The sequence below is a fragment of the Heliangelus exortis genome, chromosome 18 (genome assembly GCF_036169615.1).
Source record: "Heliangelus exortis chromosome 18, bHelExo1.hap1, whole genome shotgun sequence".
Classification (NCBI taxonomy): Eukaryota; Metazoa; Chordata; class Aves; order Apodiformes; family Trochilidae; genus Heliangelus; species Heliangelus exortis.
In genome coordinates this window covers 11,329,678-11,341,222 of record NC_092439.1, presented here as the reverse complement: position 1 = coordinate 11,341,222, position 11,545 = coordinate 11,329,678, and the positions used below count along the sequence as shown (strand labels likewise).

The 11,545-nt window shown below is 39.8% G+C and overlaps 1 long non-coding RNA gene across 1 annotated transcript; it reads left to right on the top strand.

The window, feature by feature from the left end:
- Window positions 1-220: 220 nt before the first annotated feature.
- On the top strand, window positions 221-7,104 carry LOC139804781 (uncharacterized). The gene is made up of 3 exons (XR_011729531.1): window positions 221-308; window positions 2,611-2,731; window positions 4,619-7,104. It is a non-coding gene; the product is annotated as an uncharacterized lncRNA (long non-coding RNA).
- The last annotated feature ends 4,441 nt before the right edge of the window (window positions 7,105-11,545 follow it).

The following is an 11,545-nucleotide window of genomic DNA, read 5'->3' as shown; positions in this document are numbered from 1 at the left end:
CCCTTGAGGCGCGGGGATTGGCCGGGCCTGACCCCCACCGGGGCGTCGCGGAGGGCTCTGATTGGGCAGGGCCGGACGCAAAGGGGAGATTGCGCCAGGGCGGGGCCCGCCCCCCGCCGCCTGCCCGAGGAGGGACGTGGCGGTCGCCGCGGGGGCGGGATCGGCCACGCGGCTCTGGCGTCACGCGGGCGCGTACCTGGGAGGGCCGGGCCGGGCCGGGCCGGGCCGGGCCGGGCCGGGGCCTGCGCAGCGTGAGGGGCCCTCCCCACCTCACCGGGCTCCGCTGCTCCGCGCTGCAGGAGGAGAAGGTGTTTGTTCCCTCTGTCTCTCTTCCCTGTATCCCCTCTCTACCGGGAGTGCGTTTGGTGCGGGGAGCAGCGGCGGCGGCGAAATGTCGCTGCTCGGTGACAGAAGGTGTTGGTTGTTTGCTCGCGTCCTTCCCGTGTCCTCTGTGGGATCCCTGTCTCTCCTGTTGGCCACTCCAGCGAAAATGTGTTCGCAGATGTTAGGGGTTGGGAGGTCCTCTGGAGATGATAAACGAGGCTCACCCAGAGGAGGGGGCACAGAATCGCACTTGGGCGGGTTTTGGGTATCTCCAGGGAAGGAGACTCCAACACCTCTCCGGGCAGCCTCTTCTGAGTGGAACTTTCTCCTCAGGTTCAGAGGTAACTTTCTGTACTGCAGTTTGTGCCCGTTCCTCCTGTTGCTGCACCGAGAAGGATCGGGTCCCGTCCTCCTGGCACCTGCCCCGTAGGTATTGATAAGCATTTGGATAAATCCCCCCTCAGGCTCCTCCAGGTTAAAACAGACACAGCTCTCTCAGCCTTTCCTCGTCAGAGAGGCTCCAGCCCCCTGTGCATTTTTGTAGCCCTTCACTGCTCTTCTCCAGTAGTTCTTTTTCTTGAACAGGAGGCACAGAGCTGGGCTCATCAGTACAGAGCAGAGGGGGAGAAAAACCTCCCTCGACCTGTTGGCCACACTGTCCCTGATGCTCGCCAGGATAGCATTGAACTTCCTGGCCACAAGGGCACATTGTTGACTCATGGTTAACTTGTCCACTAGACCTCCCAGGTTCTCCCCAGAGCTGCTCTCTACGTTTAAGTTTCATTTAAGAAACTGTTGCAGTAGTTACAAAAATGAGAGAAAAAGAAAACGAGGGATTTGTGCATTCTAGGCACAAATTTACAAAACTGAAATTCAAAACTGTCATTGGGTTTTGAATGCTTAATTGTAATGAGAAGTGGAGTCCTAAATGGTGGCTGAAATTGTAGCTTCTGGATTATGCATGTGAAAGAAAGATGGGAAAGTAAACTGTGGTAATAAGAACATCTGTGGTAATAGAAAGCTACTGAACTAATAGGGCTGACACTACTTGAGCTTTACCTCTTAAGGATATACTGTTCTATACTATAAAATAATTCTTTCATGGCATTTTTTGCTTTAGAAACAGGGTTTTGTGGTCAGCTAACACTAACTCTCACTTTTGGGACCTGGAAGAACTGGAGTTTAAAGCATAACTTCCTATGTACATGTCAGTAGTCACAGACAGCTTCTGGCTAAAAACTAAACAGTTATTCTGATGAGAACAGTTGAAACAAACATACAATGGTTCTTAAAGCTTATTTGAAAACATGCCACAAGTATGTGCAAAAAGAACCTGTAAAGTTGCAGCTCTGCATTTTGTCAGGGCAAACCCCAGCATTGCACAAGGAGAGCGGGTTGGAACCAGACCTTTTGGCATCTCTCAGGCTCTGCAGGGTGACTCAGGGCAGGCAGGGAGGTTGTGCTCTACCTGTGTGGCAGAGATCCCGTGTTCTCACCTGCATGTTGTCAGAAGCTGGCTACATGCTATGTGCTGGGGCAGAAAACAAAACCCATTGTGCTCTGGGCAGTGTTTGGCCATGGCTGACACAGTTGGCCTTCTGGGAATATGATCATTTACACCTTTTGCAGCTTATTTTAGGGCTATAGCCTACCTCGTGCTGCTCTGCCATGCTGCATTTTGCATTTGAGCAGGTGTTTGCAAGGCTGCAGGATCGGCCAATTTGCTGCTGGGTACTTAGTTATTTAAATTTTAATTTTGTTTTTCTACAAGAAAAAGATTATGGATTATGGAGGAGAGATGGAAATTCTTTAAAGAAGTGTTGACATCAAGAGGAGAAAAGCTGTGTGGAGCTGTGCTCTTACTGCTGTCAGTAGTAGAGGACATCCAACATTGTTTTCCTCAGTTGGGCACAATGTCAAGCTCTTCAATGGCTGACTTAAAATATACAATGGTAAAAATGTCCATGGCCAGTTTTTGCAGACAGCCTGTAAAGCAACAGGGCTGACAGTGGTTGGTACATGAGAATCCCTGATATATCTGAATGCAAGAAAATTTGTCTTGGTATATAATGTGAGACTAAAATGCACTCACTTTAATGCAATTACAAGGTTTGTTCTGTTATTTCCTGCTTTGTTTCTAAATTTCTAAAGCAGGTTTGTTTTCTTCCTTCTAAGTTACAAGGTGGCATCATGCTTACTGGGATTTATTCTCCTTTTTCTGGGTTTTGCCTTTTTTTTAATTATTTTTTTTCCTTAATTGCTTTGGGTTTGTGTGTTGGTTTTTAGGGGTCATCTCCCTTGGATTTAGCCACACAACTTCTGAAGCTTTTTGACTGCTGCTTTAGATGCTTCAGAAGACATTTGTTCTTAAACATTACTCCACTTTCAACATGCAGGAAACTGCAAGGTTTGTAAACTGTTAAGGACTTGAGCATTGCAGCAGAAGCAGTTACATAAATCTGACATTGAGAAACACTGTTCTTAATGCAGTGTTCCTCATAGCATGGCAAGAGAGGGAGAAAGTACAGTCAGTGGCTACCATTTTGTTATACAGCTCTAGTACATTTAGTAAAAATGAGTAGGATTTCAAGAGGGCTCCTGTGTGTCAATGTCCTTGATGCTTTTCACTGTTATTTTTATTTTGTGGAAGGTAATTGATATTTAAACTCCTATCAGCACAATGAAGAGTTAGGAGTCAAATGTCTATGAAGCAGTAGTCCCAAACTCTGGCTTCCTAAACCTCCCTCTTCAGTTTCTGCTCTTGGAAGCACAGTGGCAGATGCTATTTTTGCCATTGGCAGTAGCAAGTGTTATTATCTCAGGGTAAAAAAGTTGACTTATGAGTATTAGTTTGTGCTTTAACCACTGAGTAAGCTGATAACTTCAAGGCTGGTGCTTCAGTACTTTTTGTTTGGGAGTGTGGGGGTGTGTGTTGGTTTGTCAGGAGCAGAAGTGACAGAAGCCATGCCATAACTTGTTTCATTTGAGATAGGAAAAAGTACCTAGAAATGAGAAGAGGGTTTTTTCCCCGTATCACACTGGTGAAGCTGGTTTTGAAAAATTCATCCTGAACTAACACAACCTGTGGTTTCCTGTGGAGTCTGCAAGTACCTTCTGGCCACAAAGCTGAGACTGCTGTGTTTGCTGTGTTTCCTGACAGTAATGAGTTACTAGGCGTAACCACAGACCTGAAATGGAAATAAAATAGTGATTGTAAAGTTAAGAGTGTCATGTTTAAGTGCCTAATTTAGCCAGTGTGGGAGAGCTGATGACTTCTTATTAAATTGGCAGGCAAGAATGCAGTTAATTCACTGGTTGTGAGAATTAAGCTGTGGCTTATGTCTCCTTGAGAGGGCAGTTTGTTTCAGGGACCTTTCTGCTTAATTTAGTGTATGGCACATAGGTTTTCTTTCTGTCAGGCTTCTCTGCCTGGAATCTTTCACAGTTTGTACAAATACAGCTCACATCCTCCCTGGTCAGTACTGCCCTTTTTAGTTCTGTATATGTAACCAGTCAGAAAATCTTTATCCAGTTGTAGTTACTGGTTTCATGAGCTTATCAGTTATGGCCATATCCTGGCTTTCAGAAGATTGTTGTCTACCAGAGTTACATATTTTGTGGGCGTTGTCTCCTGTTAGAAAAGGATTAGGTTTTCTCCCAGCAAAATTACTTCCTCACATTTAAACCCTGGGACAAGTATCCTGATTAAAAAGGCAGTAGAAGAATTGTTTGTTTTGTTGTTTTGTTTTTAATTGTGTAGTCTGTCTTTTACACAGTCAAGAATATTACTCTCATAGTTTGCCAGATCTTGTGTTGTTAACTCATACATAGCCAGTCTTACCTTAGTAACTGATATTTGGGAATGATTTATGTACAACCTTGACAAATTTACTAAAGCAAGTTATATCTTTCTGTTGTAGAATTGCAGTAGCATTGTATATTACTTTTGTCTAGCACAAGTCTTTCTAGGAAACAAAGTTTATAACAAAAGACTGGACAGAGCTTAATGCAAATGTTGAAATTCAGACCTGAAAATTGCAGTCACTTTTAAGAACCCCTTTCAGACTGGGAGGTGGGAATATTTCTAACCTGTTGTTTCATAAGTCAGAAGTATGAATCATTACTAAACTGATGTGTATGAAACAAGAACAAGCTCTTACAGTGTAGCATTTGTTCTGTACTAAAGATATCTCACCCCTTAGTGGATGGAAAAAACAAGGCACAGGATTTTGTAGTTTTAGAAACAAATAACCAACAGCTAAAAGATGATAATTTTTTTTTTTCCTTCTTACAGATCCCATGTTATTGTAAGGCCTGCTGCTTGGAGTGGAGAAGATTTCTGTCACTGCTTTGACAATTTCAATATTGTTTTCACCCTCTCTCAAGCACAAACTGATAAGTACCATAGCCTAGTTAGTTAAGCTACTTGCTTTTCACTCCCCAAACACTATGTGGCTGCTTCATTTTGGGCTGGAACCTGTTTTAACTGAAAGGTGGAGAACCTCAGAGTAGGGTTCTCCATGATCCATGATTTTCTGGGGCTGTGCCCCATTACCTGGGGCACATATGGCATCAGGACCCCAGCCACGGGGTGGGAAATGTACCTGTTTGTCATTAGGAGAGCCTGCAGTTTGGAGCCTTGGTGGATCCACTTCTGGTCATTGCATGTAATTAGCTGAAATGAAAAAAATATACTAGGCTGAGGAGCAACAAATGTTTTTACAATATAAAAAATTATTTCCTGAATCTTAATGAAGTGACTACTGCAGAACAAAAATATTAAATTGTAGTAATAAATCTGATCAAAGAAGATTCTGTTCCAGATGGACTTGCTTTATAAAAGTAAACATGCTTCATCAGATTCAGCTTTTAAATTCAGCAATTCCTAAACAAAAATTATCAAATAGCTGTATATAAATAGTAACATCTAGACCCTGAGGCAGCAAAATATTTAAGCATGTTAAAGTCTATGCCTACTTCCTTTTGATTACTTGTTTACATTTCTGTAAGATTTTAGAAGATATATTTTTCTAAATTAGCAAGCCTGTGACTCAAGACTTCAGGTTAGAGATCAGAGCAGGGAGATTTCCTTGAAAATGTCATCTCTGAACTGATTAAAAAATGAAATGCACAGTTTGTATTTCATAGGGGAAGAATATTTACATGCACATTTACTGAAACCCCTTTAGAAACAAAGAAGGAGATGTGGTTGGAGAAACAAGAGTGATCTCTCCTCCAAAATGCTTCTAGTTAGAACTAAGGCAAGACCAATTATATATTCAGAGGGAAAGAACAATTGAGGGGAAAAAGCCTGGTTTAAAAAAAAAACAAAACCAAAACAACCCCAAGAGATGTCACTGTTTTTAAGGTGTAGAAAAATGTGAATACTTGTAGAAGATGGGGATAATTTCAGACTTGAAGCAACATAGAAAAGTTGCGAAGAGAAGACAAAAGAGGAACAATACCTTACTTAAGAATTAAGACATCTGTGTTGGTATAAGCTGTGTATGTGAGCATGGGCAGGAGGCAGGGCAGGATCAGTCTGTGTGAGCAAATGGGTGTGTGGGTGAAGGTGAAGATGCATCAGTGTTCATACACCCTGGTGAGGGTGAGCATGAGCAAGCATGCAGGTGAGTGTGTGCACTGAGTGTTTTTCAGGAAATAGAAAAGTGGAGGATTTAAACCCAAGTTTATGGTCTTTCATTTTTGTGCTCTGTGGAGATGTTTGTGGCAAAGTGGCTGTCACACCCCAGTCCCCTGCCTGTCTGGTATTTGTTAGTTCTTCCCTGTTGCTCTTCCATGGGGAATGTGCTGAAGCCTGCATCTTCCAGTGAAAAAGCAGCAAGTGCATTTCTCATCTGGAAGTCATTTCCCCAGCCTTTCCAGGCTCTCCACACTATGAAGCACCCTTTTGTCCACTGTTTTCATATGGTTGTGCTGAAATTAAATATGTGTGTTTGTGGGCATCTGTAGAATAGTGCTGACAATATTTACAGTTTTGGAAGTTGAAAATAAAACACATCAAAAAATGTATCTTTATGCTCATTGTAACAATGAGCTATATACTGGGCATGTGTCTGTTTCCTCACACTGAAAAAATGGATTAGTATTTAGCAAAAAGTATTGTTGGTGTCCTTGTTGGACCCCAACATTATCTTGTTCCTGAAAAACTTGCTGAGTAAATATGAATATTACAAGAATAGGAGGATGTGGTTGCAAGTTCTGCTCCATCCTGTGTTATTTTGGACCCCGGCCATCAGGAAACATTTTGTCTACTTCAGAGATGAAACACTTTCTCTTCAGTAGTAGTGTTATGAACTATATGTATAAATAATCTGTGGCAAGGGGTGACTTTATTGTAGAAACATCCCAACTTTTCCTTTCTTTGAAATCTACAAAAGAGATTTCTTCAAAAGATATAACAGGGGAATTTGCATCTTTTGTATTGAACTGCATAAACCCTAGTTAAACATGTAAGTAGCTTAAAAGTTCTTCCACTCTGCTTCTGGCACCCTTTGTACTTCACCAACTATTGATCTGTATTCTTTGTCAATTCATACATGTTTAATACTGCTTTGCAAATATTTTCTTTTCTTCCAAAAGTATTAAAAATAAGGCTGGATGAGAGTACTTAAAAGAACATTGATTGTGATTCGCTTGCCCCTGCTGAGCTGTGTGTCTAGAAAATGGAAATACAGGCTTCTACCTGCTAGAGAGGAAAGGAAATAAACCACCATACGAGTTCTTTCAAAAGAAAAAGTACACAAATTAGTTCTCAAATTTTGGTCAAGAATTCTGACTTCTGTACCTCTAAGGGTTAGTAGTAGACTGCTATTGAATTATCTAGTCATTTAAGTGCTTTTAAAGCTAGTAAAAATATCAGCATCAGATCTTTTAAAATCCTCATTTACAGCAGCAGCCCAAAACATTCATTCCCAGTGCTTAATGATCACAGAAGGATGCAGGAGTTTAAGAATGGATTTAAAAAAAAAAAAAAAAAAAGGCTTTCAATATAAGCTCTGCCTCTGTCATCACATCTGTCTGCCTTTTGTCATTAGGCAAGCAATGTATTAAGTTTGAAGTCCTGTATTTGCAAAGGTGCTAGTCAAGCTCTATGAGTACTCTCTAATCTCCATGTGTGTGCTTAGTTGAGAGCTTAAATCAACATTTGTTCTTGACTGATGAACTAATGGTTTCTAATGAGTTCAATGTTGTAAAAATCTCTTTTTACCCTAAATGTCTTGGGCTAGCTCACAAAAATGCTAGGGGTGAAATAACCTAGCACAGTTATTTGAGCCTGCCTAACCTATATGTTTATTTTAGAAAAGAAAGAAGGAAAAGAAGTACAGTGATTGAAACATGTGATTACACTTCAAAAGGTTGGTGAATTATCTGAATTGTGGTATCTGACAGATGACTTAAAAGTTATGGGTATTTTTTAAAGTAATTTAGGGTTAAAAGATTTTCTGGAAACAATTGAGTAGTTGCAGAACAGCCTTTAGGAAGCTGGAAACCCAGGTTCTTGTCTTGAACATGTACCACCATGTGGCCCAGATTTTAGAGACTGAATATATGCCAGGGTTTGATACAAATCCTCTTTATTGAGGGGTCAGATGGAATCGTAACAAATTGTATTATGATATGCAGCTTTTTGCTCTAGTTCATTCATTCTTTCTTTGTTTGTCTGAATGCCAGAGAGTAATAGCTTCTGAGGCTGGACAGAACAGATTCCAAACTCCTGGGGAATGTCTTTGTTATCCATGAGAATCAACCCTGCTAATTTTGGTGCAAATAGAAAATGAGTAAGGCCTAATTTCTACTAAAATCAGATTAAAGGAGGATTCTTTAAATGCTTTCAGTGTAATTACTGTATAGCTGTCAGGCTATGTGTTCCTTTTACTTAGAAAATTGCTTTCCATTGGTTTGGTATTTTTATATAGTGTTTCACAGATCAAGGATTCAGCCAAGTACCTTTGGGGGGTGCCAAAGCATTGCAGGTGGATTCATCCATTAGTTTTAGTGGGATGAAGCAAAGACAATTGTGTTCATTTTGGGTTATGCTTTCAGTGAAACCAGCCCAGGATTTTCACTGATTTAAACACAAAACACATTTTTAATGCTGCAGTGATGTGATTCCTGACTTGGATGATGCATTTCTGCTCTTCCAAAAGACTGCACAGTACTCTGATGGAAGTAACATTTGCAGGTTAAGTACATAATTTAGGCTTGGGGTTTAGTTAAAATGAGATAGCTAAAGATTTTTCCATTAAGAAGTTTCAAAAAGTCCCTGGAGCCCTCTGTACTTCACCACAGACATGTGTAGACTTAAATACTTGCTGCATTGTGGCAAATTTGGTGCAGCATCATAGGCAGAATTAGCCAATGACTCTGTATCAAAGTGCCATTCACTTTATCAATATCTTCTTCCATATACTTCAGCTACTCAAAGACATTTCTTAAGCAAAGGGGCTATTTAAACCTTAAGATTACATTTATATTTGAAAAACAAGTTATTTTCTTTAACATTAGTGCTTCAGTACTGCCTGAGTGCTCTTAGTAGGATGAGTGCTGTATTTCTCTATGGGCTGATGTGCCACTGCTCCATTGCAGAAGGATGATTGTATCCCTGAGGTTTGCTGACAGGTGATTTCTCTGGCACCTTTGAAGATGAGAAGTGGCACTCCTGACCTACCCTGCACACCCACACTTGGGTGTGTAAGAGGGGTCTGACAGAGTTCCTGATAAACTTTGTAGAATTATTCTGATAGGTGAGAAGTAACCAAGAACAGGGCTCATAATGAAGCCAGAACTGTCTGGCATGAACACACACTGCTTTTTCCTCCCATACACACAAACTGTATAAAGTTACTCAAGTGAGCTGACTACTGCAATTCTATCTGAAAAGTTTTCCACTAACTTCTGAGATAATATTAAAACAGTATCCAGTTTTGTCCCTCAAGCATGGGTGTCTTTCTGCTCATGGATGTAAACAAGCAAAGGCAAGAAATAAATCTCTTTGAATACTGTGCCAGAACCCTACTCTTACATAACTGTCATTCTGAAGTAGAAGATGCTTATTCACCAATTAAAGCTTCTTGGCAAGGATTTCAGGCATTTTAAATTAATTCTACTGCTTCCAGAACATCTATTAGATAAAATCTGTTGAATTTGAATCACTGGCCCTTAACCTGAAAACCAGTTTTACGAATTTCCTCCAGAAAACACATTTTGTAGTTGTCATAGGGGAAGTTAAATGCACAAAAATTGTAAACCAAAATACAAGGATTAAGAGTCAGAGCCGTGACAGAATTAATCTTGGACAGGGATATGAAAGTAGTAATTTCTTCTTTGAAAGGGTAATTTCTTCTCAGCAGCATACACTGTGTGACTACAAATAAATGCATGGCATAAGGAATTGTTCAATTTTATTTTTTTTAATAGTAGATTGTTTCAACTGACTTGCAGTGCTTAAAGAAGAACCTTGAAACTGTGTTGTTCTTTGATACGGGCTAATTCAAGTGACTAAATATGAAGTTTTATCATCCTCTGCCTTTGGCTGTCTGATTAAGCATGACTTGCTGTGATTGGGATTTTAAATACCAGAAGTCTTCACAATTGCCTCAATTACCTTTACCCAAGGTATGATTGCTATTTCCAGGTATGCATCCTGTTGCCCACAGTTTCTCCCTCAGGTTCTTCTGGCATCTTTCTTACATTAATAACCCATAACAAAGCATAATGTAGACTAACAGCTATCCCATGGTACCTTCTGAACATACTGCAGCACTGCCACAGTTTCTGTGTGCATTTTCTAGGTCTTTTATTTCCACTCAATTTGAGAAATATTCAGAAGCTTCATTCAAAGCCTTCAAATGACAGAAATTGTGCATATCTAGCTAGAACATATCTTATGCCAAAAACCTCTTATAATTTCTGATTATATAAAACATCTATAAAAGGAAATTGTATGAAAAAGTATATAATGTGAAAAATTATCACAAAATGTTTACAGTAAGACAAGTAGTGAAATGTATTAAATTGCTCCTCTTCTTCTGTTCTCTGGTCAAGCAGCTGGGGTCAATACAAAAAATCTTGTATAAATTTCAAGTGTATGCCTTTTCGTGCCATTTTTTAGACAATGTGGGCTAAATTTTGTGTATCATACTTAAGTTTCTGTGCTAAGATCTGGCTCCTAGTGCCTCAATTACCATTTACTGAAACAAGACCTGGGTCCTAAGAAATTAACTCCAGAGAAGATTTTACCCATACCTGAAGCTATAGGCAGTATTTTTTTGAGCTAAATTTTCTTCTTATGTTTGAGTCTTAAAAATATAACTCGTATGTATAGTCAGCTGAAGTTTTTGTGTATTGAGAACTGTATGCAGACCTTCCTTAAACATGCAAGCTGTTGCAGAACAGTGAATATAAACACAGCCATGGCCTATTTTTCTCTTTCATTCGTCACTAACACTGATATCCCCTTTCTCCCTGAAAGAAATCCACAATGAAATATTAATGGCAACTGTTGCTTACATTTCCAGATGTTTATTCAGTGGTCATTTAGGGTTGAGTAACAGTACAAGATAAGTGAGTAGTAAAAACAGAGTTTAAGAAAAGGCATTGTGAGACTTGTCTAGGAAATTATTCTGAATTTTCAGAAGGTGTATTTTTAAGGAAGTAATATAATCTTTTGCTTTATGACTAAAAAAGAACCTGTCTCCCTCTGCTGGTTTTCACAGAAAAAAAAATGAAGTTTATAGAGAACCAAATATTTTTGATGCAAGTTACAAGATGTTCCAGAAATGGGACTTAAAACTTGTTGCCTTTAGATACATAGTGGAGACATTAGACATTAGAACTACCTGTCTTGATTAGCTGAGGACTGGTGGATTTTTGTAGTAGTTACTCTCTTTAAGCTAATAGTTTATCTGTATATTTAGCATGTTTTCTTTAAGAAAGTGTAACCTGGGGGAGTTTTAACTGTTTGCTCTTTAAGTCAGACATCACCAACTCTGTCTATAGCCAATCTATATATAGCTGTCTGTAACAAATAGCTATCCTGAGCAGAAACCTAATACTGGATTCATAAATGCAGATGCATAATTTTCCTTTCCTGTATAGTGTGTACTTTATGATTCAAATTGTCCTTTTCTTTCAAATACGAGTTTCTGAAATACTGCATAAATGTCACAGGCCATGATGCTTTGGAAGGCCACACACA